Below are 20,948 nucleotides of genomic sequence, written 5' to 3'. Positions count from 1 at the left end.
CCAGCGGGGAGACGGAGAGGAGCGGGAGGCTCCCCAGCTCGAAGGAGCGTCCCTTCGTCCCTTCGGGCTCGCGGAGCCCGCAGCGTCCTCCCCTGTGACGAGGGAGGGAGAAGAGCCCCGGCCCCCGAGGGACGTGGAGAGAGGGGCCGGTCGGAACCAGGGCCTGCTCTGTGGTCTGCGACGGTGACCTCGTGCAGGGTAACGGCGGCCCGGCCCCCGGGACACTTCACCCTGTTTGCGCTTCTTCGTCCCTCCGGCGTCGTCGTTCTTTCAAAGCATCATTTTGCAGGCGGGTCCACGAGGCCGGACGAGGCTGCCTGACCAGGTCGGGCTGGCGGGCGGGGGGGGGGGGGGGGGGGGGCGGGCGGGGGGGGGAGGGGCGGGCTGGGCAGGAGCCGGTTCCCAGAGGAGCCCTGGGTTTCTCCTTCCTCAGGTGCGCGCATCATTTTCTGTGTCCTGATGATGAGATTTGCTCAAAAACGAGCAAGTTAAGTCCGTTTTCCGTAAATACATTAGAACTTACAGAGCTTCCGGGCACCTGGGGGGCCCCATCCTGAAGGGTCTGCCTTCAGCTCAGGTCATGATCCCGGGATCCGGGGATCGAGCCCCAATCAGGGAGTCTGCTTCTCCCTCTCCCTCTGCTGCTCCCCCTGCCTGCGTTCCCTCTCCCACTGCGTGTCTGTCAAATAAATAAACAAAATCTTAAAAAAAAAACAAAACCTAAAAACTTACAGAGCTTCTTCATAAAGCAATACCTAGAGAAAATAGAAAAGAAATCGGCCTGGAGCGCTAGTGATGGGAACTTAATGTTTTCCGTAATTTAGCCTTCATTTGCTGAAGTAGGACACTCAAGTCGTGGTCTATTTGTTAGCCTGTTTTTGCTGTGTGTGTGTGTGTGTGTGTGTGTGTGTGTGTGTGTTTTCACTCTTTAATTATAGTTTCTTCATGTCACAATTGAACTCTGCTTGTTCAGTAGTGAGGATAAAAGGAAGAAGCAAATTCGCCGGTCGAGTTTCTCTTTATCTTTCTTTTCCCAAGGCTAGCCAGTTCCTCAACTGACCTTGATGCCATTAGCTAGGATGATCCTGATGCTTAAAAGGAAAAACAGCACCAAGTCTCTGATTCAAACTGCAGGACTCTGCATTCACTTTTATTCACCATGGGATATAATCAAGGCACAATGTTGTCAAAAACCAACCTCTGTGCTCCAGAGCGGAAATGTTACAGGAAGACAGCACGGACGGATAAAGAAGAAGGTAGTTTATTACTTTGCCAGGCAAAGGAGGCTGCTGCTGGCTCCTGCCCCCAAGAGGGCAAGCCCGCCCAGGGTGAAAGACTGAGAAATTTTATACAAAAATACAGGATCGGGGCCATTTAGATAGGAATCTGCTACGAACTGCCAGCTGCGTTTATCACATCCTCAAGGTGATGTTGCGACTAGCACTGGCCTCTGGCACCCAAGTCTCCTTAGGAAGTATATATCAAGAGCAGTGCGATCTCCATATTGATACTGAGTTCCTAGAACAAAGAATTCTACAGAAAAACAAGTGAATGGGAGGAGGAGGCTTTGAGAATAAGGAAGAGAAGAATGTGTTCAGTTCAAAGTCAAGCCTTGCTGAAACACTAGTGTGCCCATCTTAATTTCCAACCATCTTTACGTTTCTGTAGTGGTTTCAGTGTAACAAAAACCAGTGGCCAGTTGTCTTTTCTTTGGCAGACAAGGGCCGAAGAAATCTTGTAAAAGGCCTTGTTCAGAGATGTGGACAGAGTGGGAAGCAGTGGGACTTGGGGAGGACTCTCACCAGGTGGCCATAAGTTTGGGTTTCTAGCCAGGATACCAGTATTTAGTGACAGAAGTAACAAGAGCCCCAAATTCTATGAGGGCCGTCAGTATTTGTAGGCAGTCTTACAGGAAGGTAGAGCCCAGGAATAAGACAAAAGCCCAGGTGCCGGCAGGACAGTTAACTTGATTCTGAGCCCTGGCGTGTTAAACTTTGTTTTCCCCTAAGAGGAGGCAGAGTGACTCCACTTCTGTTATTCTAATGGCTTTAGAGTGGTTGTCAGACAGTGGAAGTAACAAGGTAGAACTCATCTTTTGTACCTACCATTGTAGAAAAATCTCTGTGTTTTCAGTACAAATGAATTTGTTAGAGTCACAAATTTATTTTTTGAGAACGGCCATGAACGAACCAATTTAAAATTAAAAAGCTTACTTGTGGACAAGTAAATCTATGTCCCACATAGGAGATGGGTTATGACATTAAGCAAGGACAAACGGATATTGAGCCAAACATCAGAAGGCTAGTGTGCGCTTTACAGTTTTTGGTGAGTAAATCCAATTTCCTGTAATAAATGCTTCAGCAGACAGCATTTTCTACAGAAAGCAGAGATAGCAACCTCCTTATTGTAATTATAATCTTGAGGTTAAGGATTATATTGCACTAGGGATAAAAATAAAACCCTGTAAATGAAAACAGAATGTCATAAGAGAATTTCTTCCATTTACAACAGACTTGTCCCCAAATCAACTTGACAACAACAGGATAAATAATATAGAGAGATTAAGTTAAATCAGTGTGAAATTAATGCTTTTTGTACCTTATGCCTCAATGATAATTAATTTGTAAATATTTTCCTAACTTCTCGATTATCTTTTCAATAAGGATTAACAGAGAACCTTGTATCCTGCATCCTCAAAAGCCCTTGTACCAAGTTTTCTTATTAAAGAAATAAGACGGACGGCAACAGTTGGTGTATGGTTTTATTTCAACCAAAGTGAGTCACCACATTTGGTAGTTGAACATTTTCAATTCCACATTATACTCTAGAGAGTTTGCTTAAATATTTGTCAAGCATTATTTTATTTGACCTTCCTTAACATTTTATGAATGAGGTATTGTTGTTTGCATTTTCCAAGTCAAAAAACTGAGGGTTAGTTCTCACGTAGCATGTGATGAAGAGGGACTAGAACCCAGACCCTCTGCTTCCAAAACCCTCTGTCAGAGAGGCTATGGGCCAAGACAGCATGATGGTAAAGTCTGAGGCCCAATTTGCAAAAGTGCTTCCATTGCATGAGGCTGCACACATAAGTAGATACATGTTGAATAATGTGGCAGTGCCACCTATGGGCAGATGACCAAATCCAGTCCAAGTGGATTTGGGGATTACCTGGTGGTGAATGACTGATTTTGCAGGTGAAATTTTTCCTAGTGCTTTTGTGAGTTGACTTTCAACATGTAAGGAACGGATGGCACCAGATTTTTGAGTAGCCTGCTTCTTTTTTTTTGCAGAAGTATATCTACACTGATCTTTCGCTGTGAAAAATCCCAGTGCGGGGGGTGTTGGGAGGGACTCCTATTACATAATGACTCATTGGGCTCAAATGAATCTTAGACAATTGAGGCAATTCATAAGCATCCTTTTTTTAGATAATTTTTTAAAAGATTTTATTTATTTATTTGACAGAGAGAGATCACAAGTAGGCAGAGAGGCAGGCAGAGAGAGAGAGAGAAGGAAGCAGGCTCCCTGCTGAGCAGAGAGCCTGATGCGGGACTCGATCCCAGGACCCTGAGATCATGACCTGAGCCGAAGGCAGCGGCTTAACCCACTGAGCCACCCAGGCGCCCCTCATAAGCATCTTTTAATGATACTGTTCTTTCAAAGATGATAATGAGGTTTCTTTATTTTTTTAATTCTTAATTTTTAAAAAATAATCTCTACACCCAGCATGGGTCTCAGACTCATGACCCTGAGATCAAGATCAAGAGTCAGATGTTCTACAGAGTGAGCCAGCCAGGTGCCCCAGTTTCTTTATTTTAGAATAAAGAATTTTTGCTGACAAATTATGTCGCATTTTCTTTCGAATATTCCCATAATATAAAAGAATGTTTGTGTCAAGATATAATAATATCCCATTTAAGAATGAAGCTCACTTTCATTTATTTAAAGAGAAAGATGATAATTTGGGGATGGCATTTGAGTAATGCTCTCATTTACTATATGTCAGTTTCTCCAGGAGTTAATAAAGTCCATGCAGAACACAATAGTGCTGTCCACTCAAAGAACAGGGGCACTACAGGATCTTTGAGAGCCCCTCAGAGCCTCTTATTTTATGATTATTTAAAGAAAACGTGGTCATATAGGTGTATCCACAGGAGAGCAGGGGTAGGAACACAGTGCTGGGAATTTAGGAGCTAATACTCTAATTCCAGGATTTTTTTTTTAAATTGAGGACTCAGAAGCAAGCCATACCCTCATTTGACCTGAGTCTCCTATATTCAATATGAAAAGCATGAAATAAATCATTTCTAAGGTGAATTTAGGCTACAAAATTCCACAAATTTAATGCATTTGTGTTTTGTGGCATTAAGATAATTGCAGAGCACTTCTAAGTGTATAGTTTTAATTTTCAGACCAATAATGTAAAGAAAATATAGAAATAAGTTCTTTTTAAAGACAATTTTCATACTTCCACACCTGATCTGTGAATAGAATTCCAGTCTGTATTTATAGAAAAATATAATTTGGGCAACCAACGAGGTATAAAAATGCATTTATACAATGAATAAACTTATAGTACATGCCACCTGGAAACTGTATTTATATGAAGATGCCAGTAGTCTGGGGAAAAGAAAACATCCAATATGAATATGAAGAGTATATCTTCCTTCCTCCTAGAAGAAAACACCATAAATGGCTAGGAGTTTTCATCCATATTATTGGGGGATATAAGGAAATATTTGAATGTTTCAAATAGTACCCTGCACAAGTTATTTGGTATTCTAACATGTGGCTTCAGATTTCTGAAAAATGTCACAAATTAGAGCACGTACACTTACGGATGCCAGCTTTCAGGATGTTTCCCCAACATCTCGTCGTCATGATCTGCTCACATTCCTAGGGTCTTGTTTGATCGCCTTGAGGAAAATCTAAGCCACCCCCCTCCCTGCCACTGGACATGGAGAGCACCATGTAAACAATACTATGACATGGTTACCAGCACTTTCCTGTCCTTTCAACCGAGGTGTGGCATTAGTTTCTATACATCTCACTTAGTTCAAGGAGGGAGCAAGTGGGCTTAGACGCCGGCATAGAAATTCACATTTTAAAGTAAGAATTCACAAAATATTTCCTAAATCTACTAATCTGTTGTTATTGACTAGATTAACCACATTTTTCTCTAAGTCACTTCATATAGAATATCTTGCCTCCTCATTTTGTCTGTATGGCAAATTCCTATTTACCATTCCATACATATGTTACCTCCTACAGGAAGTCTGCCACATATCCTCGGTTCGATCAGTTACCTACTCTCTTGTCAGTGTATAGCATTTGGCCCCTGGCTCCCTTAGAACGTTCACATGCTGCATACGGATGTGCTTCTCTCTGCTCAGAATTTGATCAAGGAATGGTCCTGTCAAGGCACATTTCTGAAGGATGTCAAGGCATGAGGGAGTAACAAAACGACACTAAAATAAATTGGATTTGGATTGGTAGTTTATTCAGGCTTGCCAAAAACTATTTGCACTAATAATGGTATGGTAGACTATACTTTCAGGCAGAAATTTAAAAAGCCACATCGGTGGCTTAGTCAGTTAAATGTTTGACTTCAGCTCCGGTTGTGACCTTGGGGTCCTGGGATCGAGCCCCATGTCAGGCTCCCTGCCCAGTGGGGAGTCTGCTTTTCCTTCTCTCTCTGCCTGCTTCTCCCTCCACTCATATTCTCTCTCTCTCCCCCTCAAGTAAATTAATAAAATTTTCAAAAAATAAAAATAAAAAAAGAGGAGAAATGGAAGAAAGAAGGAAAGGATGGAGGGAGGAAGGGCAGAAAAAAGGAGGAGGGCAGACAGGAACTCATTGTCAGTTTTTAATCATTACATTGGGTATCATTCATATGTGACTTCATGGTATAGCTGGGTGCCATTTCACCAGCCCAGATATAGGAAGCTAGTTGCAGTAGTAAGCATATTATTTTCACATAGGATAAAATTATCTTATATGAACATAGTTGCAAGATCTTGATACAAGGGGTTTAAAAGTTTTTTGTCTTGTTTTTCTATTTGGCAATATACTTCTAAAGTTACCATAGATTTTCTGATCTCCAGTTCTCTATTTTCTTTTTTTCTTTACTTTTATTTCTTGGTTTTTTTGAACCGGACACTTTCAAAACACATTACAAGATTTTCGAGAAAGTAATAAAGTAAGTCACTCATTCACAGTGGGGAAAAAAGGGACCTTATTTTGTATTACTTAATTTCTGAATTTTTGTTTTTGATGACCCCACCTTGGTAGAGAAGTTCGATATTTCATAGATTCAGTGGAGCATGGGATTGGGATGGAAATAAATGTTATTGTGATAACAGCTCAGAAAAGCAAGCAACAAAGTATAATTTTGCAGTGGGACAAATAAAACACTTTATGAAGCTCTAGGTATTAATTTGTATAAAAGAGACATATTTCAAAGTAATCCTGTCATTTATCTTCCTCTGTAAGGTTAGTCCTTTCTGTTGCATTCTCGCATGCATCATTTTGCCATTCTACTTAGTAGTCTGAATGGAGTTTTTCCCCAGCAATAACTTTTGGGTTAACTTTCACCTTTTCTGGCTTCATAATATATTGTAGACATATCGAGACAAGGATATTGCAACATTTTTATCCGTGTTTCCTCTATGATATGTGTAGTTTCCTGGTAAAACTGACAATGAGGGCTTAGGGAGGCAGTCTGTTAACTCTTCTGATTAATGATGCTTTCCCCACCCCTGGTTTTATTCATTTTACTGTATTACATCAGTTTTGATGTGAAGTTTGACAGGCACATTGAACTACTCTGCCTGATTTTCCTGAGTGGGCTTCTCCCTTTCTGCAAACTCCCAGATGTTGGCTTTGTTTCTAACCGAGGCTGACATTACTGCAGACATTCATGATAATCCTTGGTGCTTTCTGCAGGATTTAATTTAACAATGGAGGGACAGTGCCATATCCAGTGGGAGGAAGGTGGTACCTATTAGAGAACAAAGGGAATTATTCTCACTCAGAGGGCAGAACTTACTGTTAATACCCGCCCCCGCATAGAATAATTGGTGTTATACATTTCAGTTTATGAAGGGGTAAGTAATCTGTTTCATCATTTCACATTTCCATATTTGAGTTGGATTTAAGATTACACTTTGTTGGCTTCATAGCAGAACTCAGATGTGGCTGCGAAGATTCTCTCGAGGCTGGAGAGAATGTTTTGGCCTCTCAGGTGGCTGAATGTGGTGTCAGGAATCTTTCTTTTTTTAATTAAATAATATATTTTATTCAATCAAATGCATCTAAAATATCATTTTGGTATATAATCAATATAAATATCATTGAGTTTTTTTCTCATTTACATTCTGTTTTATTTTTTTAATTAACATATAGTGTATTATTTGTTTCAGAGGTACAGGTCTATGATTCATCAGTCTTACACAATTCACAACACTCACCATAGCGAATACCTTTCACAACGTCCTCCGCCCACCCACCCTATCCCTCCCATCCCCCTCCCCTCCAGCAATCCTCAGTTTGTTTCCTGAGATTAAGAGTCTCTTATGGTTTATCTCTGTCTCTGGTTTCCTCTTGTTTCACTTTTCCCTCCCTTCACCTATGATCCTCTGTCTCATATCAGTGAGATCCTCATATCAGTGAGATCATATAATAATTGTCTTTCTCTGATTGACTTATTTCACTTAGCATAAAAGACTCTAGTTCCATCTATGTCGTTGCCAGTGGCAAGATTTCTTTTGATGGCTGCATAACATTCCACTGTGTATTTATATACCACTTATTCCTTATCCATTCCTCTGTTGTTGGACATCTAGGCTCTTTCCATAGTTTGGTTATTGCGGACACTGCTGCCCTAAACATTGGGGTGCATGTGCCCCTTTGGATCACTACATTTGTATCTTTGGGGTAAATACCCAGTAGTGCAATTGCTGGGTTGTAGGGTAGCTCTATTTTCAACTTTTTGAAGAACTTCCATACTGTTTTCCAGAGTGGCTGCTATCCCACTAATAGTGTAGGAGGGTTCCCCTTTCACTGCATCCTCACCAATATCTGTTGTTTCCTGACTTGCTAATTTTAACCATTCTGTCTGATGTGAGGTGGCATCTCACTGTGGTTTTGATTGGTAGTTCCCTGATGCTGAGTGATGTTGAGCACTTTTTCATGTGTCTGTTGTCCATTTGGATGTCTTCTTTTCAGAAATGTCTGTTCGTGTCCTCTGCCCATTTCTTGATTGAATTATATGTTCTTTGGGTGTTGAGTTTGATAAGTTCTTTATAGGTTTTGGACACTAGCCCTATATCTGATATGTCCTTTGCAAATATCTTCTCCCATTCTGTCAGTTGTCTTTTGATTTTGTTGACTGTTTCCTTTGCTGAGCAAAACCTTTTTATCTTGATAAAGTAGCAGTAGTTCATTTTTGCCCTTGCCTCCCTTGCCTTTGGTGATGTTCCTAGGAAGATGTTGCTGCAGCTGAGGTGGAAGAAGTTGCAGCCTGTGTTCGCCTCAAAGATTTGTATGGATTCCTGTCTCACATTGAGGCCTTTCAGTTTGTTTTAGTCTGTTTGTTTGTGTGGTGTAAGGAAATGGTCCAGTTTCATTTTTCCGCATGGTTTCCCCAAAACCATTTGTTGAAGAGACTGTCTTTTTTCCATTGGATACTCTTTCCTGCTTTGTCAAAGATGAGTTGACCATAGAGCTGAAGGTTCATTTCTGGGCTCTCTGTTCTACTCCATTGATCTATGTGTCTTTTTTTGTGCCAGTACCATACTGTCTTGATGATTACAGCTTTGTAATAGAGCTTGAAGTCTGGAATTGTGATGTCACCAGCTTTGGTTTTCTTTTTCAATATTCCTCTATTAAGGGTCTTTTCTGGTTCCATACAAATTTTAGGATTATTTGTTCCATTTCTTTGAAGAAAGTTGAGGGTATTTTGATAGGGATTGCATTAATGTGTAGATTGCTCTAGGTAGCATAGACATTTTCACAATATTTGAGCTTCCAATCCATGAGCATGGAACGTTTTTCTGTTTCTTTGTGTCTTCCTCAATTTCTTCACGAGTACTTCATAGTTTTCTGAGTACAGATTCTTTGCCTCTTTGGTTAGGTTTATTCCTAGGTATCTTACGTTTTTTGGTACAATTGTAAAAATGGGATGGATTCCTTAATTTCTCTTTCTTCTGTCTTGCTGTTGGTGTATAGAAATGCAACTGATTTCTATACATTGATTTTATATCCTGACACTTTACTGAATTCTTGCATGAGTTCTAGCAGTTTTGGAGTAGAGTCTTTTGTGTTTTTCACATAAAGTATCATATCTGCAAAGAGTGAGAATTTGACTTCTTTGCTGATTTGGATGCCTTTTATTTCTTTTTGTTGTCTGATTGCTGAGGCTAGAACTTCTAGTACTATGTTGAATAGTGTGGTGATAGTGGACATCCTGCTGTGTTCCAACCTTAGGGAAAAGGTCTCAGTTTTTCCCCATTGAGAATGATATTCTCTGTGGATTTTTCATAGATAGATTTTATGATACTGAGGTATATACAGTTTATCCCTATACTGTGAAGAGTTTTGATTGAGAAAGGATGCTATACTTTGTCAGATGCTTTTTCTGCATCTATTGAGAGTATCATACGGTTCTTGTTCTTTCTTTTATTAGTGTATTGTATCAGATTGATTGATTTGCAGATGTTGAACTAACCTTGAAGCCCAGGAATAAATTCCACTTGGTTGTGGTGAATAATCCTTTAAATGTACTGTTGGATCCTACTAGCTTGTATTTTGGTGAGAATTTTTGCATTCAAATGTTCATCAAGGATATTGATCTGTAATTCTCTTTTTCTATGGGATCATTGTTGGTTTGGAGATCAAGATAATGCTGACCTCCTAAAATGAGTTTGGAGGTTTTCCTTCCATTTCTATTTTTAGGAAGAGTTTCAGGAGAATAGGTAATAATTCTTTAAATGTTTGGTAGAACTTCTCTGGGAAGTCATGTGGCCCTGGGCTCTCGTTTGTTGGGAGACTTTAGATGATTGATTCAGTTTCCTTACTGGTTACAGGTCTGTTCAGGTTTTCTATCTCTTCCTGGCTCAATTTTGGTAGTTTATAGTCTAGGAATACATCCATTTCTTCCAGATTGTTTGATTTGCTGGTGTATAGTTGCTCATAATATGTTCTTATAATTGTTTGTATTTCTTTGGTGTTGGTTGTGATCTCTTCTCTTTCATTCATGATTTTATTTATTTGGGTCCTTTCTCTTTTCTTTTTGATAAGTCTGGCCAGGGGTTTATCAATCTTATTCTTTCAAAGAACCAGCTCCTATTTTTATTGATCTGTTCTACTGTTCTTCTGGTTTCTATTTCATTGATTTCTGTTTATTATTTCTCTTCTCCTGCTTGGTTTAGGCTTTAAATGCTATTCTTTCTCCAGCTCCTTTAGGTGTAGGGTTAGGTTGTATATTTGAGACCCTTCTTGTTTCTTGAGAAAGACTTATATTGCTATATATTTTCCTCTTAGGACTGCCTTTGCTGCATCCCAAAGATTTTGAACTGTTGTGTTTTCATTTTCATTTTCATTTGTTTCCATGATTTTTAACAATTCTTCTTTAATTTCCTGGCTGACCCATTCATTTTTTAGTAGGATGCTCTTTAGCTTCCATGTACTTGAGTTCTTTCCAACTTTCCTCTTGTGGTTGAGTTCTAGTTTCAAAGCACTGTGGTCCGATAATATGCAGGGAATGATCCCAATCTTTTGGTACTATTGAGACCTGATTTGTGATCCAGGATGTGATCTATCCTGAAGAATATTCCATGTGCCCTAGAGAAGAATGTGTGTTCTGTTCCTTTGGGGTGGAATGTTCTGAATATATCTGTGATGTTCATGTGGTCCATTGTGTCATTTAAAGCCTTTATTTTCTTGTTGATCTTTTGCTTAGATGATCTGTCCATTTCAGTGAGGGGGGTGTTAACATCCCCTACTATTATTGTATCATTGTCGATGTGTTTCTTTGATTTTGTTATTCGTTGACTTATATAATTGGCTGCTCCCATGTTAGGGGCATGGATATTTAAAATTGTTAGATCTTCTTGTTGGATAGACCATTTAAGTATGATATAGTTTTCTTCCTCATCTCTTATTATAGTCTTTGGCTTAAACTCTAATTTGTCTGATATAAGCATTGCCATCCTAGCTATCTTTTGATGTCCATTAGCATGGTAAATTGTTTTCCACCCCCTCACCTTAAATCTGGAGGTGTCTTTGGGTCTAAAATGAGTCTCTTGCAGACAGTATACCAATGGGTCTTGTTTTCGCTTGTTTGTTTGTTTAATCCATTATGATATCCTGTGTCTTTTGATTGGGACATTTAGCCCATTTACGTTTAGGGTAACTATTGAAGGATGTGAATTTAGTGCCATTGTGTTGCCTGTCAGATGACTGTTACTGTGTATTGTTTCGGTTCCTTTCTGGTCTATGTTACTTTGAGGCTCTCTCTTTGCTTAGAGGACCCCTTTCAATATTTCCTGGAGGGCTGGTTTGGTATTGGCAAATTCTTTTAGCTTTTGTTTGTCCTGGAAGCTAATTATCTCTCCTTCCATTTTCAGTGGCAGCCTACCTGGATATAGTATTCTTGGCTGCATATTTTTCTCATTAATGCTCTGAATATTTCATGCCAATCCTTTCTGACTTGCCAGGTCTCTGTGGATAGGTCTGCTGTCAGTCTTATATTTCTACCATTGTAGGTCAGCAGACCAAGCTGCTTTCAGGATTTTCTCTTTGTCTCTGATACTTGTAAGTTTAACTATTAGATGATGTGGTGTAGACCTATTTTTAATTGATTTTGAGGGGGTTCTCTATGCCTCCTGAATTTTGATGCCTGTTTCCTTCCCCAAATTAGGGAAGTTCTCTGCTATAACTTGCTCCAGTATACTTTCTGCCCCTCTCTCTCTTTCTTCTTCTTATGGGATCCCAATTTTTTTAACATTGTTTCATATGACTTATCTCTCATATTCTCTTCTCATGATCCAGTAGTTCTTTATCTCTCTTTTTCTCAGCTTCTTTATTCTCCATCATTTGGTCTTCTATATCACTAATTCTTTCTTCTGCCTCATTTATCCTAGCAGTTACAGCCTCCAGTTTTGATTGTACCTCATTAATAGCTTTTTTTTTATTTCAACTTGGTTAGATTTGGGTTCTTTTGTTTCTCCTGAAAGGGCTTCTCTAGTACCTCCTATGCTTTTTTCAAGCTCAGCTAGTATCTTTATAATCATCATTTTGAACTCTAGTTATGATATCTTACTAATGTCCATATTGATTAGGTCCCTAGTAGTTGGTACTGCTTCTTGTTCTTTTTTGTTTGTTTTTGAGGCCAGTTTTTCCACTTTGTCATTTTATTCAGAGAAGACTAGATGAATGAGAGAACAAAATGCTTAAAGGGTAACAACAACCCCAGAAAAATATACACTAAACAAATCAGAAGAACCCCAAAACTAGGGAGAAAAGAAAGGAAAATTACATATAGTGTGTGTGTGTGTATATATATATATATATATATATATATATATAATTTTCCTTTCTTGTGTTCTTGTGTGTATATACACATATATATGTGTATGTGTATATATATATATATATATATATATATATATGATCACACTAGTGGATAGAACAAAGTCACACTCTTGATTTTGGGTGTATTTTGGGCTGTTAGAAGAAACTGCCTCCCAAAATTTTAGGGAAAGAAAAACTTACATATATATATATATATATATATATATATATATATATATATATATATACACACACACAAAAGTATGAGTAAATATGATGAAGGGTTGGAGTATGACTGTAAAGGTGAAAATTTAAAAAGATTTTAAAAAAGGAATTGATAAGTTGGCTGAAAAAAGGGAAAAAAAATTTTAAAAGGGGTTAGAGTATGTGATCAGGTGGGACACTCAACAAAGCCATACACTAGATTTAGGGTATATTTTGGTCTGTTAGAAGAAACTATCCCAAAATTTAAAAGACAGAAATTCACTTCTCTGCATGTCCAACCTTCCAGAAAGTAGTCGCTTCTCTGTTCCTAGAATTCCTGCTGTTCTTTTCTTTGATCTCCTTTTGAGTTTGTAGGTGTTCAGAATGGTTTGAAAACTATCTAGCTGAATAGTTCTAGCTGAACTCCTCAGACCAGATAAAAGTTAGGTCTCCTACTCCTCCACCAACTTGGTCCTCCCCTCTGTTGTCAGGAATCTTCACAGCAAAGAGCATTCCAAGCAAAGCATTTGCCCTTTCATATCTAAACTGAGAGCTAAAGTGGAAGCTGAAGTACCAACATCCAGAGTGGGGGAGTCAGGGGGCCACTTCTGCCCCCCACTGCTGCTTCTGATGGATGCCATTACTGATGTCCTATGATCATTGAAGGACAATGGCATGTTACGGGGCCTTGGTAGCTTCTTAGTTGTGACATTGAACACCTCATTTACACCTCTTTGGACCTCAAATTCATCATGTGTAAAACATGACCTAAAAGCCCTGCCTTCTTTTTTTTTTTTTTTTTTTTAAAGTTTATGTGTGTATATATGTATGTATGTAATCTCTACACCCACCATGGAGCTTAAACTCATGACACTGAGATCAAGAGCTGCATGCTCTTCTGACTGAGCCAGGTGCGCCATCCCTACCTTTTTACATGAGTATTGTGAAGAATAAATGCAGTGATAATGCAAAAGTATTTTAAAAGCAGTAAAACATTTCATATACACACATACACACATATACATATATATTTTTTTAAAGATTGTATTTATTCATTTGAGAAAGAAAACCCATGTGTAAATAGGGGGAGGGGCAGAGGGAAAGAAAGAGAGAGAATATCAAGCAGACTCCTAGTTGAACATGGAGCCCAACTCGGGGCTCGATCTCAGGACCCTGAGATCATGACCTGAACTGAAATTAAGAGTTGAACACTAAACCAACGTGGCCACCCAGGTGCACAGAAGCAGTAAGTAATGTAAAAATAAAGTTTATTGTTACCCATTCACTCATTCCTCACCTATTCAGTATTAACTGAGTATCCATCATGTGCCTCTGGAGTTGACCCACTTGGTTTTGTGAGTAGAATGGATGGAAATGAGGGCAGCTGACAAAAGAATACTTGAGGATTTCATCTGTGATGAGTACAAATAGGTTCCAGAACTGGAGCCAAGCATAATGTGCACTTCTAGTGGGTGAAGATTGTTAATATCCAGACTTTAATAAAGTCCTTGAAGGTCTCAAAGCAGGAAGCACACTCTGGAGGATACTGAATAGTCTGGTGTCTCTGGTTCATGCGGGAGTGCCTATTTCCCTCATGTTAGTCTTACTTAACATGAGAAGGGCTTTTGCAGGGTGCCTGGGTAGATCAGTCAGTTAAGCAGTTAAGCTTCTGCCTTTGACCCAGGTCCTGATCCCAGTGTCCTGCTCAGCAGGGAGTCTGCTTCTCTCTCCTTCTGCCCCTCCACGCTGCTTGTGCTCTCTCTCTCAAATAAATAAATAAAATCTTTAAAAAAGGGGGAGATTTACATGATAAATTCAGACAAGGATACATTTTATAAGTTCTGTGGGGGGAACACAGCTCGAATAGTTTAAGATGAACCTCTCACTTATGAAGAAGGAAACATGACTTTTTCTGTTATGGAAATTTAATACATTTTTATCTTTTAATTCTGCCACTTCTATCTATTATATGTTACATACCATGAGAATTCTTACTAAAGTACTAGCAAAGTCAAAAATAAATTGTGGTGGGTACTTGTACTTTGCTGGTCATCAAAATGAATTTAGAAATATCATTTTGTGGGTGACTCAATTAATTGGATCAACATTCTGTATTCATATGTGAAAGATGGACATATTATATAAGCTCTTTCTTATCACAGAATGGCCTATTTTGCAAGATTCCAAAAAGTGAGAAATGTCCTTAATTAAAAACATTTTCACACTGCTTTTAACACTGAATTAGGGTAGATCCACGAGGAAGCAGTTTGGAATTAAGCTAGCTTTTTCTGTTGTATTAATAAAGCTGTGAGACTTTATGTATTTATTTAAGCATTTAAAATTTCCTCTTTGACAGGATGATGTGATTCATTGCATGAAGGAAAGAGCAGAATGAGCTTATACATACTCAATCATTTTTAAAGAAAATTTGAGATTTTTCACTAACATACATTTTGTTTGTTTATCTATTTTTTTTTAAAGTAGGCTCCACACTGGCTGTGGAGCCTACTTGGTCTTGATGTGGGTCTTGAACTCATGACTCTGAGATCAAGATCTGAGTTGAGATCAAGAGTCAGATGCTTAACCAACTGAGCCACTTAAGTCCTCCCACTAACATATATCTTAATTCTCTTTTGTGAGATAAGTAATACCTTACATATTCCTTATAATTTTTTTAAAAATAGTACTATAGCTTTTCTCCTACCCTGTTCCTAGTCATATTACCCACGCATTACTCTTGGTCACCAAAAGCATCAAATGTCAGTTTCTTCCACAGTTATATCTATACCAGGGGCACGGGGGATATGTGTGTGTGTGTGTGTGTGTGTATTACATACACATATATGATATACCCATATATTACCCATCCATTTTTTCCCACATTTTTCCTTTTTTACCTAAAACAAGTTGGAGATTGCTTCATATAAGTACATGATGACTTACTTCATTCTTTTCAATAATACTTTCTTTTATGAATGCACAGTAATTTACAGAGCCAATCCCCTATTTATGAACAGTTGTCTCCAGATTGCTATTGCAAATTATGCTGCAAGAATAATCTTGCGCATGTATGATTTCCCATGAATGCATGTAAGTATATCTTCAGAATAAATTCCTAAATGTAGAATTGCTGATTCCAAGGAAATGTACTTTTGCAATTTTGATAGTTTTTGTCAGATTTATATTCCCTTCAGTAAGTATGAAAGTGCCTTACCCCACGACATAATCACAGAAATATTCACCAATTTATTCTTAACCAATATATTCCATTTTACTTCCATTTCAAGTGTGCATAGCTAATTGACATTGATGTGAAACTTTCATTTTTTAACATATACGTTTGAATAATTATATGTATTGCAAGTGGTTCATTTATATATAGTTCATTTGTAATGCCAACACAGTTAATTGAAAAGTGAAAACAAAATTCAGTAAAACATTCTGTAAAAAATAAAGGAAGACATCTGAGAACCTGTTCTAGTAGCTAGTGTTCCTTACCAAATCAATTAGTTGAATCAGAGATCATTTTAGTTTGCCTATTGAAGTAACTCATATATTTTTGTGGAGTATAAAACATTTACTTGATGAAATTTTAGTACCTCTTACTTTTATTAAATCAGTGATTTATTTTCTGTGACTTCTTTTATTCCTACTATATGTAATAGATATTTGTATATGAAGTAAATATATACAAAAACATTTTCCCTAAGCAATCTGAATTTGAACCCTCTATGTTGACAATATTTGAAATTAATTGCACCAGTAATTAAATTGTTACATGGGACCTCTGGGTGGCTCAGTCAATTAGGTCATAATCCCAGGGTTATGGGATCAAGTTCCACATCAGGCTCCTTGTTCAGCGGGGAGCCTAGTTCTCCCTCTGCCTACTGCTCCTCCTTCTTGTGCTCTCTCTCACTATCAAATAAATAAATAAAGTCTTTAAAATAAATAAATAGTTACTTAAAGGTTTATTTTTTTGTTTTTTTGTTTTTTAATTCAGCATCCCCAAAACACCTTTCTTATATGTTGAGATATCTTAAAACAAAAGAAAACCCAACAACTGCTTTAAACATATTGGGACACATTTAAAAAAAAAAAAAAGATTTTGCTTGTTTGTTTATTTGACAGAGAAAGAGAGCACAAGCAGTGGGAGTAGCAGTCAGAGGGAGAGGAAGAAGCAGACTCCCCGCTGAGTAGGGAGCCTGGCACAGGGCTCAATCCCAGGAGCCTGCCATTATGACCTGAGCCAAAGGTAGACACTTAACTGACTGAGCCACCCAGGCACCCCAACACTGAAACATATTTTTATCAGCTAATTTGTTGGGAGGTAGATTGCATAATAGATTGTCTTCAGGGGATCGTGGCTCATTCTTCCTTCCCTCTCCATTATCCTTTGCTCATATTTCTGGCATGAAGCAGGAAGAAGACCCCAAATCTTTTCCTTCCCAAAGCTTTTCATTTTCTCTCCTTTTCCAAGACTTTATATACATCTCACTGATCACTAAAATTGCCTCTCATCTTGCTACCCTTGCTGAAATAGAGGCAAACCAGTGACTAATGCAACTTCGCAGTCTCTTTAGTGTTAAGGAAGGCAAGGGAGGAGGGGTTGTAAATAGCTTTCCACAATATCTGCAGTCCTTTGTTCACCTATTAGAGCAAGTTCAAAGCACTTCAAATAAATATTTTGAAAAATCCTAGTGCCTTTGGGAAAATTGCACAGTAGCAAAATCTTTTAATTTACTGTGTGATCTGGACCCGGAAAAGATTTTCATGTGATTTTGCTACCCTTTTGCGGCAGAAAGGTGAGAAAATTCTCTGGCTCAGATCCCGAATTCTGTCAGGTTTTACACTGAGGCAATTTGTACCATAAGTGTGTATTTTTGTTTCTTAACTATCCAAGGGTATAGATCACCCATAATGCCACTCTTCAATGAAGCAAAGATAGTTCATCTGAAATATGGAGGTCATTTAAGACTCTCTATCTTAGACAATTAGAGTGTGATTCTGTGAAAGGAATTCACACTTTCACAATACTGGTACTTTGTGAAGAAAGGCCTAAATTAATTGTCATTCATTACTTTAGCAATGAAATAAAAAATGAACTTAACCAACAGTTTTCTGAGGCCTTACAGTTTATTTTTTTCCCAAAGAACCATTCCTTTTTTTCCTTTCAATTTTGTCTGCTAACTATGTCAGGATATGAGATGCTAGCCTTGTATCTCCCATTGTATTATATGATGTTACCCAACAGAAGGTCTGCATTACTGTGTTGTACTTCCCCTTGGATATGGAAAACCTGTGACATTAATTTATTCTTTGGAAATCATGACTTCAAGGGCAAATGGGCCTGTATGTCCAAGATACACATATATACCACCCTCTATCCCCACCGCACACACACACTGACACATGTGGAAATCAGTGAGTTATTAGAAAGCATTTGAAGCAGTATTTTCAGGGGTGTCTGGGTGTCTTAGTGGGTTAAGCACCCACCTCTTGATTTTGGCTCTTCTCATGATGTTGGGGTGGTGGGATCAAGCCTTGCATCTGGCTCTGTGCTCAGTGGGAAGTCTGCTTGGGATTCTCTCCATTTCCCTTTGCCTCCCTCCGCTCATACTCTATCTCTCTAAAATAAATAAATCTTTTGAAAAATATGTATTTTATTTATTTTATTGAGAGAGTGATTGCACACAGGGAGGAGCAAAGGGAGAGAGAAACTTTAGCAGACTCCTTGCTGAGTGTGCAACCTGACATGGGGCTTGATCTTATGACCCTGAGTTCATGACCTGAAGCAAAGGAAGTAAAGGAACCCAGAGTTCAGAGGGAAGGCTGCAGAGAGCCATGAGGGTGTCAGACAGAATGCTGGACCTTCTCAGTGCATCCTGTCAATACGAGGAGGGGCAGCAGTGTTGTACCACAGGATGGATGGAATGGTTTCTACTGCTGGGTTTGTCACCAGAAAGGCCAAGTCCTTGGCTGTGAGATTTATCCCTGGGTTTACCATGTTAAGTGTCTGAGACTGAAAACAGAACCAGAGGGAGATGGGTTTTGTCCTGAATGTGAAAAGATTATGGTAACAGAAGGCGTTGAGGCTCAGAGTAAAGCCATGACAATGCTCACTATCAAAGAGTTATCCTACCTGTTCAAGTTTGCCATTCAGAAAATGAAACAACCAGGGACAGATGCATTCCAGAAACCTGTTCCATTGGAACAGCATCCTGACTACATGAAATACATCTTCCATTCTGTGGACCCTCATACGTTGGAAAAGAAAGCGAAGAAGAAAATGTAGGGCTGCATAGAAGCTTTCCTGGCTGATGCAAAGTGGATTTTGCACAATGCATCATTTAAATGGAATAAATCACAAACTGACATGGCAAAAGTACTGATCAAAGTCTCTGAGTATGGGATGAATGAAATCAAAGTATGTCCACTAAATATCTAGCTGTTTGACAAAAATGAGATAACTGGTTTTATGAACCTTGTAGCAGTCCAAATCCTTTGGTCTGGGCAAAACTGAAGGGGCTTTCATTCTGGCCTATAGAAGATCTGAGGGATAAAGATGGGTAGCATGATTATTACATTTATTTGTACATTTATTTGGGCAACAAGACAGGCCTGGGTTCCAATAAATAATTGCCACCTCATGTCTAAAAAGAAATTCCTTTTTTCTGTGAAAAATACAAAAAGCATCTTCAACGGTGCAATGAGAAAGATGGAGGTGTAGGTGAAGAACATCTGCAGGAAGATTAGGGGTCTTAATTACTCTCCCGTTGGGAAACCATACACACCAAACATCCAGTGCCAAATGCTGCTTGACCCCAGCAACCCCAGAGCTGGCACTGCCCAGCTAGACAAGCAGGAAAAGGTCAAGCTCAGCTTTGACATGACAGTGTTCCCCAAGATCCTGATGGCAAGCCCATGCTGAGCAGGGGCTGGGGTTGCAGGATTTCCTTGTCACATATGCCAAGCTCTCCCACAAGTACAAACTCTTCCATGCCAGCAGGTTCTGACATGGAGCAGGATGTCAAGAAGGCCACATTGAGCCACTTCAGGGCCAGCAAGGAGTCCATGGACTTCCTGGACAAGAGCACAGCTTCATCAGCCTTGGCAAACATGGGACAAGCAGGCACTTTATCCAGTTGTCCTGAAACTTTCTCTCCTCAAGCATCCATGCCAATCATGACAAAAACAAACGAAATGTCCACCACTGGAAGCATCCCGAATCCTAACCTGGATTGTTGAAGCAAGGCCAAGATAGACCTAAGGGAGCTAAGCGAGTTGGTCCAGCAGCAGGTGGTACATTTCTTCTCATCTCACCCAACTGGCAGAGTCACACCAGATTCCAGATAAATCTTGACAAGATGATAAAGACTTTCAAAGCACAACTAGGCATAAATGAAATCTCAGATGATGTTTACACAGCTGTAGAGCCCAGTGATCCTGAAGATACTGAGAAGTCCGATAGGAGTGATAGTATCAGTGGCAATGAGTGGAAGTCTAAGAATGAGCCAGAAGATGCAGAAGACAAAGAAGGCAGTTGGATGGATGAAGAGTCATCTACTGTCAAACAAAACAAAACTCAAATTGTCAAACCCAGTGGAAACTAGGAAGAACTGAAAAGCGCATGGCCAACCAGAGAGAAAGCAGATCCAAGCTTCAAGAAAAGGCAAGTTCCCAGCCTAAGAAGGACTTTTTAGAAAAAGTGAAAGCCTTTTCTCTTCCCACAAAAGATAAACTGAAGGGAAAAGATATAGATTCTCCCAAAGTACATATGGGCCTGGACTCTGATTCAGAAAGTGAACTTGTCATGGGTTTAGGAGAAGACCAGTTGGGACAAAAGGGTCAAAATAATAAGGAACCCAAAGAAGCATCTTTGAAGCAGAATGAAAGAATCTGTAACAGATTGACAAGAATTTATAACCATGAAACAAAATGAAAATAAGGAAGTCTAAAAGATGAAGGTAGAATAATAAGAGGTCTGGGAAAGTTTATGCATAGAAATACATACTGTTTCAGCCTTCAGAGTTAGCAAGTTTGGGCTTCCATTTTGCCTGTGAGCTTCCTAGCAGCCAAAGCAAAAAAGGGAAATACAGTCCCTTAAAATATCTAACATTTTTCCAAAAAATAAAACATTCGAGCTAGAAAAAAAATAAGATACGTTTTTGAGT

At 39.0% G+C, this 20,948-nt stretch overlaps 1 pseudogene across 1 annotated transcript; it reads left to right on the top strand.

Annotated features, from left to right (window-relative positions):
- The first annotated feature begins 1,180 nt into the window (after positions 1-1,180).
- LOC309855928 (MYND-type zinc finger-containing chromatin reader ZMYND8 pseudogene) lies at positions 1,181-20,022 on the top strand (annotated as a pseudogene). The gene is made up of 2 exons: positions 1,181-1,328; positions 18,654-20,022. The product of its transcript is annotated as an MYND-type zinc finger-containing chromatin reader ZMYND8 pseudogene (transcript).
- Positions 20,023-20,948: the final 926 nt, after the last annotated feature.

This window comes from Mustela nivalis, assembly GCF_964662115.1.
Source record: "Mustela nivalis genome assembly, chromosome: X".
Taxonomy (NCBI): domain Eukaryota; kingdom Metazoa; phylum Chordata; class Mammalia; order Carnivora; family Mustelidae; genus Mustela; species Mustela nivalis.
Note: the sequence above shows the minus strand (reverse complement) of the source record. Positions and strands in the feature narration are given on the sequence as shown.